General features: G+C 35.4%; 1 long non-coding RNA gene across 3 annotated transcripts in view; it reads left to right on the top strand.

Annotated features, from left to right (window-relative positions):
• Positions 1-5652, top strand: part of LOC108351177 (uncharacterized) — a 17236-nt gene extending 11584 nt beyond the window's left edge. For 2 of the 3 annotated variants that reach the window (XR_010062378.1, XR_010062379.1), the window contains exon 4: positions 1801-1901. This is a non-coding gene — a long non-coding RNA (uncharacterized LOC108351177). Of the gene's footprint in view, positions 1-1800; positions 2362-2949 lie in introns of those variants that run through there. The other variant, XR_010062380.1, reaches the window with a different exon arrangement.
• Positions 5653-7526: the final 1874 nt, after the last annotated feature.

Genomic DNA, 7526 nt, shown 5'->3' with positions numbered 1-7526 from the left:
GATAGGGCTCTCAAGGATACAAGAGATATATTACGGGGGTACTAAGGATGATGTCACTGAGAACTGCCATGGACTACCTGCTAAACAGATTTCCTTACATTGACCAGATTTGACGGTGCCCTTTCTAGGAGAGTCTCCTATGACACAGTGGAAACCTTTTGTACTCCATCTCTCTAACGCTAGAGACTTCTCTTTGCTGCATTAGTGTTTACATGGTCTAAATGGACAAAATTAATCGGGACTTGGCATGGGTAGAAAAGATCTAGGAAGATGGAGTGGAGGAGATTCTTCTTGATAATAATTTTGCTCCCTGGTCTATTCCTGTGACATACAGTTCAATTTCCTAGTTTTTCTCTGTTTCCCAAAGGCCATTATTTTCCATACAGACCTTTAATTGAGTGAATATTGTATTTCATTTTCTAATTCTTCATTCCTAGATAGGGCACTTTGTATTCATTCCTGAAAGTGTACTCAAAAATTCTCTTTTACAATTGCATTTTTGTAATGATTTTGGCAAAAAAGAGGGCCGAAGTATAGAGTGCAGAGAACAGTGTAAATATTTTGTACCTACTTCAAATGATAAACTCCAAATTCTTATTTTATCCAAAAATTATCATACATCAGTAAATCAAAGACAACATGTACTATACAATTCGTTTCTCTATTCCCATTTGATATCATTTCTGCAATATCTTCCTTCTTGTGTTCCCATGGCCACACTTGAGGTTTTTGGATATTTTACAATGATTCTTTTTTCAGGCCAAACATAAGACTTAGGTGGATGGGCAGGGAAAGAAATGTTTTGAGTTCAACTGAAACCTCAATTTCAATAAGTTCATAAGGACAGGAGGGACCTTTGCATCTGTAGATTCTACATTCTTGTTCTAGATGCGCAGAATCAATGGTAAATTCCATCTAACCTCACATAGGAGCCAATATATATATGATAGATAGATAGATAGATAGATAGATAGATAGATAGATAGATAGATAGATAGATAGATAGACAGATAGATAGATCTGCCACCAAAATAAGATAAGATTGTTGAAGTTAAGAAGTGCATTCTGCCAGGAAGAGGATATAGACATTTCCTGAGAAACACAGCTAGAATATGTCAATTACATAAGTGAATGCTTGTGGCAAACCAGTTACTTGTAAATGGAACTCTTGTTGATAACTTTTGAGAAAGGATTACAAGAGGTAAAGGGGTTTGCAAACCCATAAGAAAAGCAATGTCAATGAACCAGAGCTTTCTAGTACTAGACCAATATTCAACGAATGTACATGGACATACCTATGGCTCCCACTGCATATTTAGTACCAGATGGCCTTCTTGGGAACCAACAGAAGTAGAAGCTCTTGGTCCTCCCTATATTTGATTCACAGTTCATGGGAATGCAAAGGGGTAGTAAGGGGATTATAGTAGAATGGGAGGTGGACTGGTTAGGGATCTTAGAGACAGGAAATTGGAAAAGGAATAACATTTGTAATGTAAATATAGAAATATCAAATTTAAAAAAGCTATATATTTTGCTAAAAAAGAAAAAAATGAAAGAAATAAAAGAAAAGAAAACTGCCAATTAATTACACCCTTTGACTCAGAAATCTAAAGGGTCACTGTCAGGGAATGGTAGTCAGAGTAATACTAGTTCAAAGACGAAGATGGTGAAATCTCAAATAGAAGCAATTTTCTCTCCCAGATATCAGTGTCAGACACAATCTGCACTCTAGGAATCCAAAGCACAGAGTAATTTACTCTGAGCTGAGGACACAATACTTGTCTTTCCCTTCTTCCTTAGGACCAAAACCATCAGCTTTAAAGAAAACTGTGCCCTTTCCAACACTTGGCTTTGGAAAAAAGACATGAATGATATAAATTCTCCGACTTCCAGGAACCATAACTAGCAGGGAAGTCCAGATGCATCTGAGAGGCTCCCATCTCCTGATTACCATATTTGGAAGGCTCCAATCAATACTATCTTTTCAGCAAACCTTCTCAACCACTACCCAGAAATGACTGAGATTTCCCATGGACCACATATTTCTTTTTTTTTATAACAAAGCAGAAGGCCAGCTTCCTTCTTCCCATCTTTGATCACTTCATCCTCTTTTTTCTCCTTCCCAAAGGCTGTTTATGCTGAATTAGAGGCCAAATAGTAAACCCTAGAGGTACTGAAGGACTACTGGAGAGGCAACTTCTGTCAGGACAACACTTGTTACATCACAGAAGAAACTAGGGATCTCCAGGATACAACAGATTTTTTTAGATAGGCCTAATGGTGATGTCACTGAGAATTGCCATGGCCTACCTGCTAAAGTGTTTTCCTTTCAATGACCAGATTCGAGGGTGCCCTTGCAAGGTTTGTCTCCTGTGAAACAATGGAAACCTTTTCATTCTACATGTCTTTAAAGCTAGAAACTTCTCTTTATTTCCTTAGTGGTTACATGCTCTGAAAGGAAAAGATAATCAGGAGCTTTGCATGGGTAGAAAAGATCTCGGAACATGGAGTGGAAGAGATTCCTCTGGATAATAATTTTATTACCAGGTCCATTACTGTGACATACAGTTCAATATCCTAGGTTATCTCTGTTTCCCAAGGGCCAGCATTTTCCCTACAATCCTTTAATTGAATTCATATTTCATTACAGTTTCTCATTGTACATTCCTTGATAGGTGACTTTATATATTCCTGAATGTGAAGTGAAAAATTCTGTTTTCCAATTTCATGTTTTTTTGCAATGATTTTGGCAACCCAAGGGTCCCACCTAAGGTTGAATATAAAAATGTAAATATTATGTACCTACTTCCAATGATGAACTTCCAAATCCTTAGTTTATCCAAAAATTTCGAGACATCAGAAAAGCTAAGGAAAACATGAAATATAGAATATGTTTCAGTAGTCTCATTAGACATCAGTTCTTTAATATCTAACTTCCTGTTCCTCTAGGGCCAGACGTGAAGGTTTTCGAGGTTTTACCATGGTTGTTACTTCAGGACAAACATAAAATTCAGGAGGATGTGCAGGGAGATGAATGGCTTGATGTCCAGGGAAACTTCAACTTCAATAGGTTCATAAGAACAAGAGGGAGGTGTTTGGAATTGCCATTTGTGGATTCTACATTCTTGACCTAGGTGTACATAATCCATGTGAAAATTCCACCTAACCTCATAGCTGTAGGAGCCACCAAATGTATAGTTGGAACGAGATGTACATCTTTCCTGAGAGACACAGCTTGAGCAAGTCAAATACAGAAGAGAATGCTACTGGCACCAGTGAACCAAAAATGGATCTCTTGTTGGTAGTTTTTGAGAAAGAATTACAAGAGCTTAAGGGGATTTCAAATCCATAAGAACAACAATGCCAGTGAACCAGAGCTTTCTGGTACTAAACCAATATTCAAAGACTGTACTTGGACAGACCTATGTGTCCAACTGCATATTTAGCAGTGGATGGCCTTGTTGGGAACCAATGGAAGGAGAAGTTCGTGGTCCAACCTAGGTTTAACTCTCAGTTCAAGGTAATATCAAGGTTCACTAAGGTAGGTTATAGAAGAATGTTAGGAGGACTAGTTACGGGTCTTATGGACATGAAACTGGGAAAGAAAATCAAATTTGAAATTCAAATATAGAAATATCCAAATAAAAAAAGCAATAAAATTTGCTAAAAATTAAAAAAAATGAAATAAATTAAAGAAAAGACATCTGTCAGCTAATTACACATATTGACTCAGAAATCTAAAGGGTAACTATCAGCAAATGGTAATCAGAGTAATACTAGTGGAAAGACTGAGATGATGAAGTCTCAACTAGAAGCTCTTCTCTCCCAAATATCAGTGTCAGACACAAACTGCACTATAGGTGTCCAAAGCATGGAGGCGTTTACACTGAGCTGAGGAGACAATACTTGTCTATCCTTTGTTTCTTCGGACCTTTTTCTTCAGGGCAAAAAGAGTGAAAGCCATGAGCTCTCACTAGAACAACTGTGCCCTTCCCAACAACTGACTTTTGGAATGAAGAAAATGATTATATAAACTCTCTGAATTCCAGAAACCATATCAAGCAGGGAAGTCCAGATGATAATGAGAGAATCCCAGCTCTGGATTCCCATGTGTGTAAGGCTCAGATCAAGGCTATCTCTTCAGATACAACACTCAACGCCTACCCAAGACTCACTGAGCTTTCCCATGGACCATTTATTTCTTCCTTTTTTTATACAAAGAGAGAAGGCCAGCTTCCTTCTCTTTTATCTCCCTAACAAATGGCTGTTTAGCCAGAATAAGAGGTCAATGAGTTAACCCTAGAGGTCCTCAAAGAATATCCAAGAGGCAGTTGCTGTCACCATGACACTTGTGACATCACAGAAAAGCTAGAGCTCTTCAGGATACAAGAGATATTTCAGGGAGGACCTAATGATGATGTCACTGAGAACTGCCATGATCTAACTGTTGAACAGCTTTCTTTACATTGACCAGATTTGAGGGTTCCCTTTCCAAGAGTGTCTCTTGTGACACACTGGAAACCTTTAAATACTATATATCTCTAATGCTGGAGACTTCTCTTTGCTTCATTCGTACGTACATGTTCGGAATAGAGAATGTTGGTCAGGGGCTTGGCATGGGTATAAAGATCTAGGAACATGGGGTGAAGGAGATTATTCTGGATAATAATTCCACTCCCAATTCCATTCCTGTGACATACAGTTCAAGTTCCTAGGTTTTCTCTGTTTCCCAAAGTCCAATATTTTCCTTCCAGACATTTAGGTGAATGAATATTGTATTACATTTTTTTATTGTACATTCTTTGAAAGGAGACTTTATATATATTACTGAATGTGTACTCAAATATTCTGTTTTCCAATTTTAATTTTTGCAATAATATTGGCAACAAAGTTGGCCCAGCTAAAGCATGAATATAACAGTATAAATATTGTATACCTACTTCAAATGATAATCTCTCAAATCCTTAATTTAAGCAAAAATTACCAGCCATCAGTAAAGCAAAGGACAATATGGACTTTAGAATGCGGTTCAGATTTTCTTTTAGGCTTGAAAAATTTTGCGAAGAAGGTTTTGTGGGTGTATTTGTGTCTTTATCCCTCCATTGCTGGTCTTTCCAGTCAATGGGATTTGGCCTCTTAATGTTTCATATCACCAATGTACGTCACAGCTTAGGTCACCCCATTGATTCGTGGGTACCTCCATTATACCAGGTCTCTTTCTCTTCCTGGAGGTTTCTCCCACCTCCTCATCTCTTAAAGTTCAAGATTTCCTTTCTTTCTCATGACTATCGGGTCCTATCTCCTGTCCCTTCACACACAGGATCCATTCTCCTCTTCCTTCCATCTCTCATCTAGTTCCTTTCCTCAATCGGCCTCCTAGACTATTTTATTCCCCATTCTAAGTGAGAGTCAATCTTATGCACTTTGGCCATTCTTCTTGTTTATCTTCTTTGTACCTTTAAGCTTTGTGGAGGATGTCCTGTAGTTTATGGATAATATTACTTATAATTGAGCAATTTCAACAACCCTCTTGATCATATTTTACAGTAGTATGTTAAAATTGAAAATTATAATTTAGTATGAGTGAATGTCATGAGGACCAAATTTAAGTAAAAAGAAACTTAAAACAAGATCAAATCACAGATTTTAAAAATTGACCTAATAATAAAAATTCTCTACTATCATAAGGAATTATTATATCACAGGTAATTTTTAAGTGGTACCATAAATTTGGCAGACAAATGATGTTTTTAACAAGTAATTATGGATAATATGACTAAGATCAAATAAGATAAATATATTATTTTCATTCTGATATCACTTCCTGGCATTTTTCCTCAAACATGATGTTTATAGCATTGAACATTATGGTATTAGTTTTAAATTTTAATATTTATTTTAACCTAACCTATAAAGTAACAGGTTGCCATATGTTATGTTTGTAGACAATCACCCTCATCCTCGCTTCCTCAGTTCTTTGTTTCCGCCTGCCCTATGTCCCTCACCACTTATACTAGTCTCTCTTCATTATTCTTACTTCTAGATTCATATCCCACATGCTCAATATCTTCCATACCACACTGTTTAAAACCCTACTCTCTAATCTCTGTGACGTATACCAGTTAAATGAACTCAAACCACCCACAGCTTCACATAAATACAAGTATATTAAAAGGAGATTTTTTGATCTCTTTGAGAAAGAACACATGGTATTTGCCTTTCTAAGTCTTTGTTACCTTACTCGGTTTAGTTTTCCTAGGGAGAATGAAGTACCATTGTGTATATTGTCACATTCTTATATATCTATGTATCAATGAACATTCATTATGATTCTCAATAAAAGAGCAATAGATTTATTTTTGAAAAACGATGAGAAAGCTCAGATAGAAAAGTCAAGAAACTAAGAAACTAAGAAACTAAGAAAATTTCAAAGATAAATATGACGAACATATTTGTGTTTATATTAACTGGAGCAGTGTGTGTTAAAGTTAATAAAGGATGTGGTATTTATAATATTTTTATACTAATAAAATGTAGAATATTCAATAATTTAGAGAATACTTATAAAATTGTTCATCACTAAGTTATATTTCCACTAAAACTGTAATCTTTTTATAAACTATTTTACATATATATATGTATATGTATATATATATATATATTACCTTCAAAATAAAGAATATTAAGAAGTTAGTCATAAAATTCAATAACAACACCAAAGACGAATTATATGAATAACCAACAGAATAGGAGATATTGCAAACCTCTCCAGTTAAATTAAGAGACTTAGAAAAGTGATAGCATTTTAATAGAAAGGCACATGGCAAACAAGATACAATAAAATCCTGAAACTATACTAAGATGGTTACTATTCATTCCTATGTGCTAAGGTTTCATCAACAAGCATGGTACATGAAGATAATGTATATGTCAGAAAAATTAATTCATGTTTAACATAGTAACTTTCTTCATAAAACCCAAGCAGACACTTCTCTTTTTTGTTGCTTAAAAAGTTTGTACAAAGCACGGCTTTTGATTATAACACTAATATTTCAAAACTATCATTAAATATGCAAAGATCTTAACACAAAACCCATAGTTTTCATAGCAACCATACAAACTTAAGAAGGAAAAGAAAACATTTTTAAGTACATAGATGTGCGTAATGAAGTCCCCACCTTACCAGTAACAGATGGGTCAAATTTATTGTTCTATGTATTACATAGAATACTCTATCCCAGTTCATTGTTCCTTAGCATATGTTTTTGCTCATCTTTCTCTGTTACTTATCTTCTGAAAGCAGGTGGTATTTCTCATAAAATTAGTTCAAATCATCCAATCTTCACTCCAACAAAAAGAAGGTTTTGACATTAGAGGAAAACCAATTAAAGGTTCTCATTTTTTATTGTGCAAAATTTTATGTATGATTTTGTATGCTTAATATGCTTCTACACCTTAGTGATGACAATTCAAGATTGGCATGAAATCCATCATTCTTAATTCACAATGTAAATGCCCTTTAGCTA

This window comes from Rattus norvegicus (genome assembly GCF_036323735.1).
Source record: "Rattus norvegicus strain BN/NHsdMcwi chromosome Y unlocalized genomic scaffold, GRCr8 chrY_unlocalized_31, whole genome shotgun sequence".
Taxonomy (NCBI): Eukaryota; Metazoa; Chordata; class Mammalia; order Rodentia; family Muridae; genus Rattus; species Rattus norvegicus.
The sequence above is the reverse complement of the archived record's forward strand: the minus strand, read 5'-3'. Positions and strand labels throughout refer to the sequence as shown.